This window comes from Micrasema longulum, unplaced genomic scaffold (genome assembly GCF_059751315.1).
Source record: "Micrasema longulum isolate JH-2025_06_02 unplaced genomic scaffold, ASM5975131v1 h1tg000406l, whole genome shotgun sequence".
NCBI classification, from domain to species: Eukaryota; Metazoa; Arthropoda; class Insecta; order Trichoptera; family Brachycentridae; genus Micrasema; species Micrasema longulum.
Window position 1 is genome coordinate 1347918 of NW_028277606.1, and position 21491 is coordinate 1369408.

The 21491-nt window shown below is 31.4% G+C and overlaps 1 protein-coding gene across 1 annotated transcript in view; it reads right to left on the reverse strand.

Moving 5' to 3' along the window:
* The window catches only part of LOC148281815 (dicarboxylate carrier UCP2-like), a 39392-nt gene extending 22192 nt beyond the window's left edge, over window positions 1–17200 (reverse strand). The window contains exon 1 of the mRNA XM_088226096.1: window positions 17071–17200. The gene's annotated coding sequence lies outside the window, so the exon portion shown is untranslated. The remainder of the gene's footprint in view (window positions 1–17070) is intronic.
* Window positions 17201–21491: the final 4291 nt, after the last annotated feature.

Genomic DNA, 21491 nt, shown 5'->3' on the forward strand with positions numbered 1-21491 from the left:
GCAAAAAAAAAGACATCCATAATTTACTTTAAAAATATATATAAAATAAAAATAGTGTAATCGACACTTGACTCACGCCAGAAGGTTCTAGGTTCGATTCCCTGTGAAAACACAAAAATTCAATGTGGCTTTTCCCTTTTTTTCAATGTGTTCTGTGCTAAATTCACCGTGCAAAAAAACACGTAGTGGTGGATAAAGAATGCTTACGTGAAAATAATTACAAAGTTATTTTTAACACAAAATAATTGTTGACTTTGGTATTTCACTGTAGTATTTCCATATCACGGCTTAAAGGATTTTACTTTGAAAACAGTTCGTGTAATACTATCTACATTGGGCAGTGCGTTTATAGCGATTGAGCATTACCAAAATTACCGTTGATGATCATCATCTCGGATCCGAGGGGAGGATTATTGGCCTGTTGAACAGCCTACCGAGAGACGTGGATCTTTTCCATGCTGGGATTACCAGCTTTAGACTCTTCCTCTCTAATTATGTATCATAATTTGTATTACTGACTTAGTGTCTTTGTTTACTATTATGGACCTCAATAATCTATCCGCTTTTTTTATAAAACATATTTTTGTAATTACCTAATCATATACATATAATGGTAATTGACAGTCGGGCTGTATTGTACATTTAAATAAAACATGCATAAGGTCACGGGTTCGTTTCCCGGAAGGTTAACACAAAATATGATTTATTTCAATTATGTTACCTGAAGCTAAATGTTAGTAGGTAAATATTTTTATATGACCGAATACCGACTTATCTATATCTTATCGGTTTCGATCCGTACTCGTCTCTTTGTCAGGGCACTAATTATACTAACACGCAAATCCTAGTTTTGCATGTTAGTGTGAATAGTCTCCGGACGAAGAGATGGGGATATGTCCCGAAACCAGTGGACATAGAAAGTCGTTAAATACTTATTTATAATTTTATTTTATTAATTTGTCACGCCCATCAGGCTTTTACATAAATTATACAAAAAAATGTACTGTATAAGTATATACAAAATATATATACAGTACAAAAAAACAAAACAAAAAAGAACAGTATTTTGATATACAGCGGGTATAGATAAATATAAATAAATAATGGAAAATACAAAGAAAACGTTTTGTCAGATATAAAAGATAAAAAGTTAGATTAATTTAAATAAAATTTAAAGATATGTGATTTAAAAAATTACAGTTTGTAAAGGATAAGTAGCTACATAATATCATTATACAATAAAACAATATTACATTTACCAACATTTATTGAAATGTTTGACCATAAAGTTATATTGCTTTAAAAAAGATCACGTTTTGCTTTTGGTTTGATGATATGTCCGCTGTCCGCTGTAGTATGGGCATAATAGAGCGTAATGAATAGTGCGCTGTGCTGTGCTATTGACCCTTCGTGTTGTAATGTTGCAACAGTAAGTTAATTTATTTTCAATAGATAACTCGAGTCCATATACACTATCGTATTTTATTATTAGCAGGTTCAAATTTCAGTTTGAATTATTAATTTGGAGTTTGATCGTCTCCTCGCGACATTGATCACATGTCCGCATCGTCAATATGTCACTTCTTATTAAAGATTGATAAACAACACTTAACGACATTATGGTATTTGCGAAAAGTATATTAGTCAATGTGATGTTAGCTGTCGATGTTGTTCTCCGACAATTTTGTTGACACATTTCCGCGGTACTGTAAAATATATTCGGGATGTCGATGAAAGTCACAAGGCCAAACGAAAAAACGTAAACAATCTAAATTCTGCGCAACTAAAAAAAACTTCGGACTTAATGCGAAAATTTATGCATATTTCAAGAGAGATAGAGAATACTTTTAAAAGGTGATACAAAAGTCTAAGCATTTATTTATTTATTTGAAACCTTAGGGACAATGAAAAAGTCCTTTGGCGGACTAATTGCTAAAAGCAATATGTTCCAGCCAACCAAAAACTAGACTGGTCAAAATAAGAGATTGGTCAAAATTTTGTACTTTAAAACCATAAACATATATAAAAAATACATAAATATGTTCAAATAAAATAAAAGAGAATCGATTAAAATTTATTTCAACAGAGAGGAAAAACATTATTGAGAAGGGAATATGGAAGTCTAGGCATTTACAGGGCTTATGACCTGTCATTGGCCGGTTTAAGTGGCCACTTTACACACTGTGTAACATTCACCATTCTGCCCATAAATGTTGATATGAATAACTCCCTAGGGAGAAAATCCAGCTAGTCTGCAAGCATTTGGACATACTCAAACATTGTTGAATTAACTACCTGGTAAAAGAAGAAGTATCGAAATTGGAAAATTGTTTCCTAGTAGGTGATTTGGTTCAGCCGGATGAATCTCACCCAGGTGATAAAGGTTTCAGCTCTTTTACTTCACAAAAGTCAACAGATGGCAGAGTTGAGGAAATATGGAAGTTCAAACATGGGCATAATGGTGAATGTTACACGGTGTGTAAAGTGGCCACTTAAACCAGCCAATGACAGGTCATGAGCCCTGTAAATGCCTAGACTTCCATATTCCCTTCTCGTAAATGTTTTCCCTCTCTGTTGAAATAATGTTTAATATGAATAACTTCCTAGGGAGGAAATCTAGCCAGTCTACAAGCATTTGGACATACTGAAACATTGTTTAAAAAGATCCTAATTAATAAAGAATGACATCTGATTTTTAATTGGGAGATAAGGCTTGCACATATTAACATTAATATTATTTTTTTAAAGTACATTATGTTTTACATATTAAAGGATGAGGAATGTGGGATTAGATAATGAGTTTGGAAAAAGAGAGAGAAAGAGGACCCAAGGAAAGAAAAAGGGATAAAAATATATATTTGAGAAGGAAAAAAAAGCAATATAAACTCAGGGAGTTCAGAATTCTGGGAATATATAATAATACAACAATGTTTCCAGCCAATGACAGGTCACGAGCCCTGTAAATGCCTAGACTCCCATATTCCCTTCTGAAAAATGTTTTCCTTCTCTGTTGCAACAAATTTAAATATATAATAATGTTTGAGGCGTTTCTTGAAGGTGGCTAGAGAAGGTGCATTTTTTATATGAAGAGGTAGCTCATTCCAAAGTCTAGCATCTTGGACAGAAAAGGAATAGCTGAAAACTGAGGAGCTATTTTATTTAAAGGAATTTATCATTTTTGTGATCGGCTTGTATATGTGACCCGTTGATATAGTGCATAACAACATTCACCAGTTTGCCTATGTACTTAAGTGTCCTCGGCACGAGTTACCCCGTTGAGAACACATTATTTTTTTATGTTTAATACTGCATATATTGTTACAAACAATATTTTTAAAAACAGGTCTTATGAAATATGAAACCTAGAATAACTTAAACTTTTGTTATATGTAAGAAATTTAACAGGTCGTGTGCCTACCCGAAACATTGCACTATTTTAACGTTGGAGTAGGTAGAGAGGATGGGATGCCACATGTGTCGTTCGTTACGCATCGATTGTTTTACCTACCACGATGCAGAACCAACCTGCCAATGGTTATGCCGGTTGGTAGAGCAATCTTGCTACTTAATCGCATCGCCTCGGATGTCGACATCTTTCGCGACAGTGGGCCTTCCCTTAGGAAAGCACTTTCTAACTTTTAATTTTTCTTTTTACAGTTTGTTATATTATTTTAATAACATAACTATCTACTGTAATTGTGTTTAGAATGAATTGGGTCTTTTTTCTGTAATGTTCTAAATATCTGAATAAATAAATGAATAAATGAAATACATATTTTCGTAGCTTCTGCTTCCAAATTAATACATCCCGTCAAACATGCCATTCAATTACGTCTGCTTTTATTTATGCTTTATTAAGTAAGCTCCTAGCATCAGAAAAAATCATATAAACACTTAATTAGCTACATCATAATTAATATCAACATTTAACGAGAACGTATTTTTTATTGAGTTTTAATTGGCTTTCTATCTCTTCGGGTGAAATTTTAAATCTTTAAACAGGGAGGAAGTTGAGTGCTACGGGAAATTGACTGAAAAAATTTTTTTTTTGCGCGGTAAAAATTAAAGCATTTAATTGTACTGCGATATTTTTTGAAAATGTATGAAAAAAGTAATAAAAATGAACTACTTTCTACATCACTAATTCTCCCGAATCAACCAATGATATAGTGTTGTGATAGATTTCTAGTTTACGGGAAGCCAATTCACCAATCAGCAAAACTCACCGAAGAGAACTTGTGACTTCTCACGCGGAGTAATTTCAAAATTACTAATCCTTAAAAAATCATAGTGCTTATAATGCGATACATCAAAATATTTTTGTTTCAATTTCGGCTTTATTTGATAGTCTGAAAACAAATAAAAAAATATTTAAAAACCAATGAACTTCTCATTACTGATAGAATTTCATTGTTATTAGGTAATCATTTATATTTTTTAATAAGTTATTAGCGCATCTTATGTATGAAGATATTCGTTAGTTGACGACAACGCTATTGACAAATAAATCAATGTGTTCTAAGTGTTTTAATTTACAATTTATAACATTTGCACATTGAGTTTTGAGTTTTGAGTTTTGAGACTCTTTTTGGCATTCCCGGACTTGAAATTTAGGTTTATCTAATGAAAGGCCTTACTCATAAACTCGGCGTTAAGTTACGCCTAAGTATAGTGGTATAATTCGTATGGGAATACCATCCTTGTTCAACCACTATAAACTAATGACGTAACTTTGTACCAAGATTATGAGTAAGGCCCGCATCATCCATCCGTTCCAAACCATATAAGCAATCCTTTCTAGTCATATTAATTACACTTGTGCCATGTTCCCTTTATCATTCTTAATCATGTTATTCGTCGATTCCTTTATATTTTTGTCGACTTGTTCTTTACAAAAACAGTTCTCGTATCCAAAACTCAAAAAAAAAAAATATTTCCATTTTTGTTTTAGTATGTATTAATCATATTCATAAATATGTTTAATGCGTCCATTGACAATATACACACAAATTACATTCATAGCAATATCATAAAAACAAAATGGTTAACGTATCCTTAACTTGTTTAAGTAGGTTAATTTTAGAAATTCGTGACAACTTAATATCTACATCTAAAGCACTCTTTAGAGTCTGTTTATTTTTGAAATAGTAATATCATGTAATCATTGCTAAATTACAAATATCTACAAAACATATATAAAATATTGAATACATTCAATAATTCTCATTTCTTTGTAAATATATTTTTTACATAAGATTTAACATAGAATTTAATATTTACATGATAATTACGCTTAGAAAATTAAAAAATATTATAAAATAATAAAAGCAAAGACGTATTAAATACCTAGGTACCTACAATATTTTTTAAAAAATCGAAATTACTTCTTTAAAACGGTTTATGTTTCCATGAGTAGTATCTCCGGAACTTCGGATCAGGTGGTCCTGGGAGGTTTAACCACGCTTATTTACCACCAAGAGAAAATGCCTCCAAAAAAGAATATTTGGTAAATCATAAGAACTTTTTTAACTTCAAAAAACCGGTTCGCGGCCCTGCGGCTAGTGTCGCGGTGTCACGGATCGGAGGCCCAAAGTGCAAACCCCACTTTACCACAACTTGATTCCCATTTTCTAGCAGTAAGGTATTAACGACTCGTTGAAAATGGCCCAAAATATTTTATATTTGGGTAAATCGCTTTTTTTCAATATTAAAAACCTATTCATTTCAAAATGTACCTGGATAAAAACTGAAAACATCAATTTTCAATGTGATTCTTTTTTCTTTCTTATACTATAAATAATATTACCCACAAAATAAAACAGTTGAACAAAAACAATGCTGTACGATTTATTTTGAAGTATTTAGTGCATTTATAAACATAAAAACAGTTTACACTAAAAATCAATTGTACAGAAAGAAAACTTATTATAACTGTACATAAAATATACAATTACAATTATTATTGAATCAAAAAGACTTTCTTAGTACCTACTATAAAACAATAAAACAAAAACAATTCAAAACTATTTATTTTGAAATATTTAGTGCATTCATAAAAATAGAAGCAGTTGACAGCTTGCCCACCACATACCGCACACCGCATCTGAGGACATAAGTCTCATAAGAAAAATAAATAAATAAAGAACGAGAAAAGCTGCCCAAAAGAGCTCTCTGTAATCTGGTAGCCTTAGCATATTTGTACTGAAAGAAGATAATCCAGAAGTACGTCATATGCACTTCATTGGATTGAGAAAAGAGGGAAGTGAATTCTTTACTGACTGGGATTAAATTGATCAAGCATGATCAATTCGCCGAAATGATTACAAAACTTTTTAAAAGCCTTGAAACTATCTTTAGAGGCCACCAGATCTGCATATCTGACAGGACCTGTAACAGGGTTGCGGATAGTAGGGAGAAGCAGTTGACACTAACGATCAATTATACAGAAAGAAAAATTATGATGGCTGTACTTGAATAATACAATTAAAATTATTATTGAATTAAAAGACCAACCTAGTACCTACTATGACAATAGGAATCAGTAAACTCTTATTATATTAATACTATTAAGCGACTCTTTATTTGGAGGTTGATCGTATTATTTATATAATTATCGTGAAGGTTTAGTGATTCCAAAGACATGCAATAAATTGGAAAAAGAACACTAAAATATGTGGTTCCAGTTGTATTCAATTTATTGCCAAAAGATCTTAGAAATGACACAACCAAGAAAGACAAGGTAAAAATAAGAGAATGTTTATTCGATCAGGAGTTTGAATATGAATAAAATAAATATAAATGTATTGAAATAATGTTTAAAAAAGCTTTATGCCTATTATCTACATATATCTACTTTAATTATTGGTATTCCTGATTTGCATTTCTTTTTTATACGAACAACAAACAAATAAACAAACCTTCACGCCGTTTTCCCGTAAGGGTAGGCAGAGAGGATAAAACGTCATATCACTGTGTTTGCATACAGATCTCACTTCTTCTACAACATCTTTTCATGCACGCGCGCCGACTATTCCGACTTTTGACATGTCCATCTTCAAGTGTTTGTTGAATTTGGACGTGCCATGTCTTTCTTGGTCTTCCTCTATTTCAGCATCCGTCAACATTCGCATCGCAAATCTTTTTAGCCATTCTTTCGCTGTCCATTCGCTCTATATGTCCAAACCAACGCATTGCTCCTTTCTTGATTTTGTCGATAATGCGATGATAATTTCTTTTTATTTTATATTATTATTTAAACATCCTTTATTTGTTTTTTTTTTGATTCTTTAAAAAAAAATTCTCGCTCCTTATAGTTAAGTTAGCAGTAATTATTATTATACAAACAGTAAAATTATATGTTTTTATGTGAAGGATCTTTACCGACAAGCCATATAAATTGGCTTGGCGAGTCTTGTAATTAATATAAATATACATATTTGTGTAATTAATGCTTATATTGTATTAAAAACTTTGTTTCTAAATAAAAAATATATTTATATATATCCGTAGTTCTTACATATAAATGATAACATGTAATTACATTATCACATTTATTTATATTCATCTGTCTCGACCATTTTTAAAACCTTTTATCATAAATTATTACTATGTTAAATAGATTACAATCCAATTTTTTTTTTTGGAATAAAATTTATAATAATTTTATCATCATTCAAGGTTGGCATAGATTATTATCGTTTTTTCACTATCTTAAATCGGTGTCACATTCGTAATTATATATTTTTAATCCTTATTATTATTTTACTACCTGCTTTCACTATTATTTTGATTGTGTAGCGTTATGCTTTTATAAAAATTGAATTATACTTGTCTACGAAGTCATTAAATGCGATTTCGTTTCATATGATATAGGTAAGTATACGAATATCTTCATATTAAGGTGATTATTTTCTAAATTTTCCCTATGAAATGAAATACTTAACTACGATTCGACTCGGGGGGGTTCTTAATACGGGTTGGTATTTCGTGTATGAAGAAAAATTAGTATTTTCAGCCAATTATGTATTTTTTCGAAATTCTTGCACTGTATGCTTGTGGGGATGGAACCTCAAAATATTGAACTAAATGCTAATTCATACGATGAGCTTTACGAGTAATCAAAAAAAGTTATCAGCATTTTAAAAAATCGAGGGAATAAAATCACTGTGAAAATCCAAAATCAAATCAACTTTTGGCAGTCAATAGGATGCTAAGTCATATTATTACATCAATGAGATTCGTATGGTCACAGTGATTTTACTATCCTAATTTGTCATAACACCGACGTTCGATACAAATAGGAAAGTATCCGAGCGCCCTTAAGATATCCATCTTCTTCCAAGTCGGTCCCTCAATACTGAGGATCGTGATCACCATGAACACTTCTGATTAGTCTATTTCACTCCAGTCTGTCCTCAGCCCGACGTACTGACTCATCAAATTTTAGCCCCGTAGCTACCTTTATTTGGTCAGTCCATCTATATGGGATTCATGCGCGGTCCGTTCATAGAACGCATGGAACCATTGGTTCCCCTACATTTTGGCAAATAATGTTTATAAAATAGCATATTTAATAAATTAATTATCAGTCACAATACCTAAAATTAAGATTACTATAAACAAATGATGTGAAAAAAATTTGATTAACAATTGCGATAGATTGTGAAGGAATATTACTATCGCCTTAAAATATGTTAAAAAGCAACGTAGCCTCCGGCACACCCATTTACCAGCGCCGGCAAGTACTTGCTTCTGGCTGGCTGGGTATCGATTTAAAGAACGATCGCGATGGACGCAAATTCGAAATTCCGTTCCATCGCCGTACTGAATGCGCAGTCCGGGCGCAGGCGCAGACTTAAATCCACACTAGGCAACGGAAGCAATCGAAGCATAACAATACATTCTTTTCCATGTGATGCGAACGCAATACCGCGCTGCGCCGCACAGCACAGAGATGCGGATTTTGGTATTTTGGCGCTGGACATAATAGTTTAATAATTATTTTGTGGTCTAGTAGGAATACAAATTTAAATCTAGAATTTATTTCAAACATAACATCAATATAATGTTAATTCGTTATAAGAAAAAAGTTTATAATATACTACAAATAATGACCAATTATTTTTCGATGAAAAGCCATGTTTTTTAACACGATAAAATTTATTTTGGTTTCACTGCATTTTAGTCAAATAAAATATAATTCCACAAAATACTTCGCAATTTTTTCCAATAGTATATATAGTGAAGTTGGTTAATTTGTTTTTACAATTTATTACTAGATATGTAAAATTATTGTTTTTATTTCTAATCATATGGATAAAGTATTTAGTTTGTCTTTAATTTTTTAATGGCAGTGTATATTATTATGTATTAATTATTTATATGTTTATTGCTTCCCTAAAAAAACGCCACCGCACGCCCCTGATGGAATTCTACTCCGGCTTCTCCTACCTTCAACTTGGCCAGACATTATTGCCTTTTCTAGATTATCTGGCTCACGTCTAGCAATATGTTCAAAGAAAGACAGTATCCTTCTCAAACACACCACTGATAGACGAGTTGTAATATGGAGCTCTTCCAGTATCGATGCATTCGTCCTTCTGGCTGTCCAAGGCACTCGCAGCAGCGTTCTCCATAAAATGTCCATAGTAAGACCAATTTATAAAAATGGTAAACATGACGACATCAATAACTACCGACCAATATCTATAGTATCAGTCATCAACAAGATCATAGAAAAGTACATAGATGAACATTTAAGCAACTAGCCTAAAAGACACAATGTGATATCAGACTGTCAATACGGTTACCAAAAAGGTAAAAGTTATGAATTATTGCTTTCAAAATTAACTAATAAAATAAACAATGAATTAAACCAAAAGCACCATATATTAATGCGGCAAATAGATTACAGTAAGGCATTTGACACATTGGATCATAAAAAACTTATTGGAGCCATGGAAGAAAACGGTGTAAGAGGAAACAGAAAAATGAAAGTCAAAATCAATAAAACATTAAGTGATGAGAAGATATTTGAAACAGGAGTTGCACAGGGGTCGATCCTTGGACCAAAAGAGTATATTGTATATACTAATAGTCTCAAAAATCTTTCTCAAGAATGTAATACATATTTATTTGCAGGCGACACGGCCATAATAATATCAAGTGAAAATGAAGCAAGTGCTAAACGTCAACTTCAAATAGGTTTCATTCAACTCTTTAAATGGTCCCATGGTAATGGTCTAATTATAAATGTTAACAAAACTAAGGTACTACATATTACATCGCCCACACTTACGCGTGTCTTCATAACGAATCCAAAGGCACTACGTTACGTAAATGTAACATGTTAGAAATTGTAAGTGATTGTAAATACCTTGGCTTAACATTTGATAGAACTTTCAACTTTAAAAATCACATTAACATCATCTGCACGAGGCTTAGAGTATGTATGGTAAAATTTCATCAGCTAAAGAAAATATTGCCTTGTAAATTACATAAGTTAGTTTACATAAGTCTTACAGAATCAAATATATCGTTCAGAATTCTGTCCTGGGGAGGAACTCACAAGTCATACGTTGATAGAATTTACAATCTTCAGAAAAGACTTCCCAAGATAATGATTGAAAATGAAGAAATAAAAAAAATTGCAAAGAAGATGACACAATCCTATTTAAGTATTGTAGGGTACTTTCGGTGAAGCAACTTTACCACTTTAAGCTAATAATAAAGCATTTTGATGAGGAAAAAACCCTGCTCGGTCACCAACATGGAACAAGATCGATAACAGCCATGAAACTGGTAGAGTCTAGAGCACAAAACTTCTATGGAAGCAGGACGATAGAATATATTGTATCAAAGCTATTTAATAAGCTTCCTGCCGAGGTAAAGAACTCTACCAGTTTTCAGCAAAGAAGCAAACGATTAAAGGATTTTCTCACCAAGAATCAAAATTTCAAGATGTAAAGTTGTGTTTATCCAATCCAAATATATTTGTGTTGTTAAATTTTTACAGTGGTTTTTTTTGTTGCTTGATTTTGTGTTTATTTAATATTTTGTGATAAATCACTATTAAAAAATATATATATTGTATTAGAAACGCGGCGATCAACTTTTATTTATTTTTAGTTTGGCGCGATCTAGATTTTGTTTACTTTTGTACGTAATTTTGAATATATATAATAAATAAAATAAAAAAACTTATACTTATTTTACCATCGCTTTGTTTCCAAATCAATAAGTAAAAATAATACAACAATGTTTTGAGTATTTCCAAATGCTTGCAAACAGGCTGGATTTCCTCCCTAAGTAGTTATTTATATCTAAATTTGTTGCAGCAAAGAGGGAAAATATTTTTAAGAAGGGAATTTGGAAGTCTAGGCATTTACAGAGCTTATGACCTGTCGTTGGCTGGTTTAAATGGCCACTTTACACGCTGTGTAACATTCACCATTCTTCCCATGTTTAAACAACCATATTTCCTCAACTCTTCCATTTGTTGACTTTTGTGAAGTAAAGGAGCTGAAACCTTTTTCAAGCGTTTTCAGGCATTGCCTAGGAGGCGAATCGGTTCAGCTGGATGAATTTCACCCACGTGATGAAGGTTTAGCTCCTTTACTTCACAAAAGTCAACAGATGGAAAAGTTAAGGAAATGCGGATGTTTAAAGGTGAGCAGAATGGTAAATGTTACGCAGTGTATAAAGTGGCCACTCAAACCAATCCATTTTATTTATCATAATACGTCCAAATATTTATCGTGGCTCGATATAATGACTCTTTAATACATTATTATACATACTCGTAATTACGCTAGATTATAGTCTTACTTGGTGACTTAAAGATGATATTTTATTACGGTTTTATTGTTCCAAGTTTGATAGCGTATCTTAATCTTTTTCTGATAACTTTAACAATTTCATAAAATTATTCTTCGTCTGCTAATATTTTTGTTTTTCATTACATCAGAATTATTAACTTTGAATAACAAATTTTGTCTGATTAAAAAGATAAGGAGGTTAACGGGATCGGCTCCTAGTAACCAAAAATGATTAAATAATTTGGTAACAATAATAAAAAATCAGGCGACCCCCCGCTAACGCTGTACAATTATTCTATATTTTATCGCTATATGTTACTTGAACATTATTTGATCACGGTTATTGTCATGAACAGAGCACACTTTATAAATAGATTAACCTTTTTGCGGCCATTTTAGATGTATCGAATTAACACTTCGGTTTATATTGTAGATAGAGCCATTGAATTTTCACGGTTTGCAGAAGCATATTTATGTAAGTAATTTATTACCTACATAAATATGTATATCGAACGATTTATACATATTTTTGTACTTTACAACTCAGTATCCTATATCTAGAACATGTCGTGAGAAAATTCCGAATTTCAAAGTCCAGTAAGCACGCTAAGTATTGTTGTTCTAATAAATAATAAATACAGACTATCTGATAACACTTTGTTACCTAACTACCATATTTGGGAATTGGAACGACAAAGTAATAAACTGATAATAAAAGATAGATCTATGTATCAAATTATTTGAAATGGATAATACTACCTACCTAGGTATAGGTACACAGACCGTATAAAATTTACTCGTTAAATTAATGACTTTAATAATTATTATTGACGTTCACACGATTCAACTCAAATTAACGTCAAAATTAATAATTGCATTAGAAATTATCTATCAACATAATCATCATGATTTCTCGTAGGGGTTGACATAGACGAAAAAACGTCATACTGCTGAATGTTTTCACATGGAATTCGTTACCTCTATATTTATGCAACTCTTTATCTTCGATCTTTGTCTCTCTATTTCTATCGCTAGTAAATATGACATACTTTTTTCCTCGTTTACGAGGGAAAAAATGAATTTATTTTATGATACGATACTTCGAAAAATGTTGCACTTTCATACTATGCACTGACATAATATGACTGATTCTATCAAAATAATTGTATTCGCACTCAGTTTAGCTATATTCGAACGAAAACTCTTTTGACTTTTCTGCCGCGTAGATCTAAATAGAGTATAAATAAAACATTCAACAAATAGAAGCACATATTCGTGTAATATTATGAAGGTAAACTGCGAGCTCCCGCCGTCCTAAAAGGCTGTCGATGACGATCTTTCGGCGGAACTAAGGGACGCAGGATTGACTTGGGGAGTGTGCTGGCTGACGATAGGCTCTCCCGGAGGCGTCTGGTGATGTCCATGTGCTCCACTTAGGAGCGGATTTTGTAAAATACGACATTCATTAATTAACTTTTTTCTAAAGCCGAAGTATTATTTTTCTTAGTCGAACGGTATCTTTTGTTTTCGCCTTATAATAATTGTTCATTTTTGCGCGACTTGACTTAATTTAACTTTTAAATACTTCGTTATAAAATAGGAAATGCACATAATTGCATCAATTATTATTGGTTGAATAAGGAAACTAGAATCTCAAACTTCCTGAACATGTACGAGTATACCATAGTTATGTCAATTACGATTTGTTCAAAATGGACCTTGCAAAGCCCTTAATAATTATGTTCCAAGTACAAGTAAATAGAAAATTGTTATTGCATACAAAACACATATTTATATAATATAGTAGGCAAATAATTTGACCTCAATAGGCACTTGGTATAAAATTCTACACTTAGGAGCCAGACAATTTTGATTAATGGAAAGATATTGTTTTTTTTAACTCTCTCGCAAATGCCTCCCCGATACTACTTAATAGACAACTGCACGTCGGACTCATTGTGCCTAACTAAAATCAACGTTTCAGTCTCGTTTTCCGCATCCCAAAACTGGACCGATTTGTATTTTTAGAAAAATTGTCGGAATAAAATTTTCTGTGTCAATACCTTTTCCATTTTTAAATTATATTTGTATACCGTACGTCCGAGGACGGCAGATAAAACTCCGCGCTTTTACGGGTTTTTGGATAGTCCTAACTCTCATAATAAACTGTTTATCAAAAAAGCAAAACAATGAAGACACGCTTTGATAAAAATCTATAGTGTGTAAAAAAAATCACTTCTCTAGTGCCATAATCCAGGGAGCAAATGCGGGAACAAGTTTTTTTTGCACGCCAGGAGGTCCAATTATAGCGGTGAATTACAGCCCAGAATACCCAGGCCTGAGAAAAATCACATTAAATTTGTTTGTTCTCACCGGGAATCGAACCCGGAATCTCTTGACCACTACTTTTCCTAATACCACGGAGGCCGCCGTTTGTATGAAGAAAAGTCAGTCCGCATTTCCTCTCAATTTTTTCCCTTTTACTGACATTCCTCGAGTAAGTAAAAACCTACATAACTAAGTATTGATACAAAAAAGGTATTTACCTTTATAACTTCAATACGTATGTCTTTAATACGTATGTTGTCTTTAAAATATTGTCCTAAAAATAAATAAGAAACTGCTTTTCCTGAAACGTTTTTACCTTTCAACATTAATTCATTAAGCATTTAAATATTTTTACTTTATTCTAGCGTCATGTATATTTATGTTGCATTTGATTTGAATTGAATGCAAGTAAGGGAATTTGAACTGAAGGCATGTAGGTGCGTACTACAAAACTTATTTTCGTAGTTTGTGTACAAAAAAAAATTATTTTGATTACATATTTTATGAAAGTTTTTTTCTTATTCCAGCAGTGAGATTTGTTTTTGTACAAGAATTTTTTTATGTGAATTCATAAACATAAATTTACCTCATTTAACTGGTTACAGGCGTTACCTGATCAAAATTACATATAAATAAAAACTTAAGATTTTGTAATCCCCATAAAGAAAAAATGCACCAGAGATAGGCACCCAATAAAATATTATCCACTTTATAAACGACTATTATTATTCCGTATTTTTTTCAAATACATTCGGTGTTATTTTTAATGAATTACTTTTCGATTGCCCATCTCTTATGAACTTTTTTTTGACTACGTACGTTTTGAAAAATATCAAAACTATTTCTACATGCACAGGTTAAGTAGTTAGTGCCTTTGCCTACCTGAATGAGGTTACAAATAGATTCGTGACAATAAATATTTCCTTCATGTAACATATGACAGAGATAGGTTGCGGTAACCAAATACCAATCTGTGCACCGTTAGGTGTGGGGATAAGAGAATAAAATTGATGATATTGATATTACGAGTATGATAATTACAAAGTTTGATTACTTGTCACTACTCCTTTTTTTCAATCAATTAACTTTGCAATGTAGTTTGTAATTTTGTATACACATTAAATTTATTAATACATGAACCTTTACATTTTAATACACATTATGTAACTATGTTAACAATTATAACGTATTCTCGAATCACAGAATGTTTATTTACCCAAAACATGCCAAACACTTATTACTATAGTGACAAAATCGTTTAACTAATTTCTCCCTGATTGTTGCCCAATTCATGACTTATTTACTGTAAAACTGTCTTAAAGTAACATTTAGTCGTTCTTATACCTACTGGTGCGTGTGTAACGAACTCAAGGTTTACATAATATTTTCCGATTCGATTGAAATTTTGCCATTGAAAACTTCCTATCGAGTATAAATTAATTCAATGACTTGCGCACATATAAATTTATTGCTAACATATATCAGACTTCAACTGATAAATACTCAATCCAACTATAAACCATATTAATAAAAAAACTTATTTACAAATAACATCATTTTAAAAATATATCAACTTTTGTACCTACATCTTCCCCGTGGTCTATTGGTTAGCGTAATTGTTGCTTAGCCAGCGCGCATGTGATCTTGGGTTAGTTTCCAGGCAATATTTAACAATGAAACATTTATTTTAGTTGTTTTTAAACTGCAATATTTCATACTCTGTGGCATGAATTCAAATCAAACGTAAGGCTGATCATCTTGATCGAGACACGCTGCAATTATAATACTACCGAATGCAATAGCGATGCGCCATTAGATTCGAATAAGAATATTTTGTAAAATTTTCCGATACGTTTTGAATGTGGTCTTTTGGCAATTTCCCAATTTTTGTCATTTAAGTTTTGGCCGGAATACAGTTTTATGACAGAATCTTTGTTATTTTAAACAAAGCTACGAAAGTATTTCGCTTTAACAGATACTCCGATCGAAATAATTTAGCAATACGGAAACTAGAATTAAAATTACTATTACTTAATGTACCTGTCGGTTACTGGGAGAAGGTCATTGCTGCAATTTTGCGTGTATACAATACTCGTATTATCAAAATATGCGCCTTTGAAATGGAAAACAATTTTAATTTAAAATTCTATGCATAAATTAAGCGCAGAAATATTTTTTTATCATTATTATTTTATTTTATAAGGTAATTCAATAAAGATACATACTAGAAAACATACAATTTAAAATTATTCGTCTATACTGTTTCACATGCATTGCACAAAATAAATGGAATTGCATTATTAATCAATTACATATGCGAATATTTATTTTGATTTAGCGGAAATTAACTTTGCACATAAACGTTATCATGAAAAATATTGTTTGTTGTAATATTAATTATTTATCTTGCTTTTATGAGAGCTGTTTCGTCTTTACTTTTAATAAATATTAATTGTGGTTGTTAAACGATATTTTTATATATTTTACAATGCGAAATATTTGAAATACAAATGTCATGCGAAACCATGTTTGTTTTAATAAAAGAAAACAAACTTTATGTTTCGGATATTTGTGACGTTTTAGAGTTTTTTTTATTCAATTGAAATATTATCAATTCATTTTTATAAAGCAGCATTAATATTAAACTATTTACTTTGATGTTTACCCATATCAAAAATCAAATAATTCACAAAGTAAAATTAATGAAATAATATTTTGATACTTTGCTTAGTTTTGTTGACTTAAATGTCAACCAATCATCTCATCCAATTTTCTTTTAAAATTACAATAAACTTTAAAAATTCACAATTTATTTGAATGTTTTTACACAATTTGTATGAATTTATAAAATGTTCAGGTTGATTCTGAATTTCAAATTGAGACAACGAAATGAGGTGATAATAAACAAAAGAGCGGCAGTACTCACATTCACCAGTTGCCATAGAAGCGCGAGATAGACTGGCGATATTCTTAGCTTTTATACGTAGTTCGAGCGGGAAACCGAGCGCCATGTTTTCTTTCGGCCGAAGAGAGGCGCGGCGGCCGGGCCTCCGACCGATGTCCAATACCCACGTACCCAGTAATTTAACTTTATCAAAATCGGGTTTGTGACGTATTAATGTCTCGATAATCACTTTTCACTGATAACTGCGTCGAAACAGCCCAGACAAGGTTCACAGGACAAAGTTTTAGCGGCTAAGCCACCCACCTTTGTTCGTGTTGGTGATTCACAACATAGTGATAATACGACAATAGTTGTATGATTCCAAACACTAAGTTAGCCAATAAAAAATATAAATAAATAAAAACTACGTTATCTTAAAAATATCTAAAGCAATCATATGTCCTTCTGGCGTAAAAAATAAATAAATACCTCCTTCATACAAATAATAATTTTAGTATATCCTAATATTTGAGAACCTCTTTGAGGAGAGACCATGGAAGAAAACGCGTTTATAGGGCTTATGACTTATGACTTGTCTGATTTACGTGATCACTGTTCATTATTATAATGTAAGTAGGTACCTACATTTAAAAAATATATTTTACTACTCATTTCATATTATATTTAGCGTTGTACTTTGTGCTATCGAAATTTCATAAAAGTATTTGCATGGTGTTATGTTATCGAAAACAACAATAGTATGTTATTATATGTGTATGATTAATGATTAACGATAATTCGGAATTCCGAACAACTATTACAATTTTCTTACCTAGGCAAGCGTCACTTAACTGCATACATTCTTTGTTTACAGTGTTAATCAAATTATTTCAACGGGACATTTGTACATTTTTCAAAATACTATTATTGGATGAAAATATTTTTTTCGTTTAATCGATTGATTGTAAAAATAACTTTGTTTTTACTATTATTTGTTGTTGACATAATTAACTATGAAATTCTAAATGTCAAAATAATAAATAAAAAAATTTAAAAATTAAACTTTATTTATAATTATACAAGAAGTTCCTACGAATTTTTTCCTTTCTTTTTCACAGTAGCAATCCTATTTTCTATATCTAATATTTTTTTATATTTTAAGGTCAATATACATTCAATGCATGGGCCTGTAACTGGTAATAGTACTTTTAAGCACCAAGCACGCTTAAAATATTTTTTTTACCTATTAGTTTTCCATTTTTTTTCTCAAATATTCTAGACGACGTAGGCTTACAATATTATGTTTATGTATTTTAAAAATAATTTAAAATATCACTTTCAAGTACGCAATATATTGGATGCATCAGTTGTGTCCGTTTTTTTCAACGAAGAGAACAAGGGACAACAACACAACAACAAAGAATTCCAACAAATTAGTCAATAATTTATAGCCCCTTCACCGTACACTGTGCAAATATCGCGAGCAGCTATGGCAGCTTTATTACCTCGATTGAATGAGAACAGAAGGTGTCGAAATTGCTCACTTTCGTCTTCTTAACATTCCGTTTTAAAGGCTTGTAATAAAATAAAATAATATATTTAACATAAAAGCAAACACAATATCTCTTAGAGCCGAAAATTTTCTCACTACTGACATATAATTTTTACTGTTTTCTTTTACTTTTGGTGCTCATTTTTAAATTTGTAAAAAAACGGTCATAACTTATGTTAACACCTAATATAATTAATGTAGATAAAAGGCGTTTAGTGATTAAAATAAAAAGCAGAGATATCTGGGGTTAAATATTTGAATACTAATAAAATTATTGATAACATAACACTTTCATTTGATCTCAAAATCATTTTTTTTACGGCTTATTTTCTTTCTAATCACTTGGCACCAAAAACAAAAAATAATATATATGCAATGTTAATGTTTTTAATATGTTTTCAAAATTGTACATACAACCTGTATGTATTGTGTATATGTATAAGGTAAGAAATGAATGTCAATAAATTAGAGCTCCGTTTATCCGAACTCCAGTCATCCGGATTGCCAAATATCCAGATCGTTATCAGGAAATAAAAAAATAAAGGAAAAGTTTTTAATTTTAATTTAATTGTGCAATTAACGTTGCTGGAAATGTTTAAATAAGTTTTCAATGCAATTCCAATTCGTTGTATTATTTCAAAAGCAGTAAAATCTGGCACTCATTAATTCGGATAATTGGAGTTTTACTGTATTTTTTTTTCATATTTGAGTTTATCTTTATAGAGGAGATTAGGATCATTGTATTTGTTACAAGGTTGGCATATATTTAACATTGATTGTTTTTTTTTGTTTTTTTAATAATGTTACGATTACCTACCTATTAAATACATTAAAATAATTTAAGTAACTTAAAATAACTTAACTTAAACAACTTAATAATAAACTTAATATCAAAAATCTATCAATTATATATGTGTAAAAAGATGTCGTAAAAACAAAATAACGATATGTTTTATTTATTTGGCGTGGTCGTAAAACAACGACGGATGTGGAAAAATGCGACATTGTGAGGTTAATAAGCTATCTAATTTCATAATGATCGACTATTTTTCAACATAGAAAATATCAAAACATTCTCGGATATGTCATCAGAATTCTCCGATTTCTAATTCCCGTATTATACTAATCTCATATGCCGAGAATGACCCGAAGGTGAAGACAATAGAATGTACTTTCCTCACCTTAAGTATTGTCTCTGAATACGGGTATTAGATTCGGAATTACAAATTGAATCTCCAATATTTATTATAAAATTATTGTGTAATTTAGTTTACTATTACTCCTATAACTTTTTCGAGCCTAAGTGTGAATAAAATCCGCAAGTTCCTGGGGAATACCCCAGCTAAAATGGTATAAATACGACTTTAAAAAAATGTAATTACGATTGTCACGGTTGTGTTTACAAAACTGTTTCATCATATTTCGAGTTTTCTTCGAAATTCGTTCGTTTTTTATAAAATACTGTTGCGAGACGACGCTATATGACATCCCCCTCCTCTCGCTGCTACACGTTGAATAACACTGTTCTTAAGTCGGGCAAGGGAAAAGGATGATGCGTGTAAAATCTAACGAAATTTGTATTTTTGTGATCATCGCTGGAAATAAGCGACCAAATAGCAAGAAGCACATGTGTAAACTGACCAAAATGTCAAAGATCATTAACCTTTCCTTCACCAAGCATCCGAAAATTATACATGATCCGAACGGGGGGACCAAACTACCCCAGCGCCTACTTGTATATGGCGTCAGGAGAATAAAACGTTGGAAGTGTTTATGATCGTGCAATAATTTATTCATGTTTTCGCGAACACATATTTTACTCATTCGTGTATTTTATTCATTTTTTTAAGTTTGCCGAATGCTAATGTACGTAAAGTGAAATTGACCCTTGTATTATTTACGTATTTTTTTTGCTTTAATATTAAAAAAAAAACTTTTTGAAAATTTAAAAACAAAAACAGAAAAATGCTTATTTCTATTATTTTCACAATTACAAAAAATATAGGGCAAACAGTTTTCATAATACTCGAGTTATCGAATTGAAATCGATCTTTGGGGAATTCGAATCCCCCCCTTCGGTCCGGCTAGGTTAAATACGACTTTAAAATTAAATACGTCTGGCTGGCAGCAGACCTATAAACAAACGTCACTTTATTTTATTGTTATTGTAAATTGATGCACTTTGTATATTTATTATATTAATATACATTTTTATTTTATCTGTGCTGACATAACTACAAAAAACAAAAGCATTTTATTTCAACTATCACGTTCGCCAGATCCCGGCGCCCATTACTTGATAACGAATTAGTTCGCGATGAAAGTAGTCGATGAAAGTAGTCGGCGTAAAGCTCGCCCATTGGTCCATTTGTAGTCGAATGAATTTAACGCACGCCTATTGGTCTATTTGTAGTCGAGTGAATTCATTAGTTTGAAAATTACTAATTCATTCGATAGTCGGCGTGAGACTCGCCCATCGGTCTATTTGTAGTCGAATGAATTTAACGCACGCCTTTTGGTCTATTTGTAGTCGAGTGAATTCATACGTTTGGAAATGACTAATTCATTCGATAGTCGGCGTAAAGCTCGCCCATTGGTCTATTTGTAGTCGAGTGAATTCATTCTTCTTTTTCTTCTTCGTATTTTCATCGCCTTTTTACATCTCAACTTGGGTGTTCTGGCCAGTGTCGAGTATTTTTGTTTTTTTTTACATATATACACATGTGTTAGTAATATAAAATATGTACATGTTAGTATTTAATACAATATATACAAATAATGATAAAACATATTTACAGCTTTACACCATTTACAACTAGATATTTACATAGTATTTTAAATATACGTTCATTGGGTGGAGACAGGAAAGTTAGGATATGAATAGGGCATGGGATATTAATATCAGAGAGGT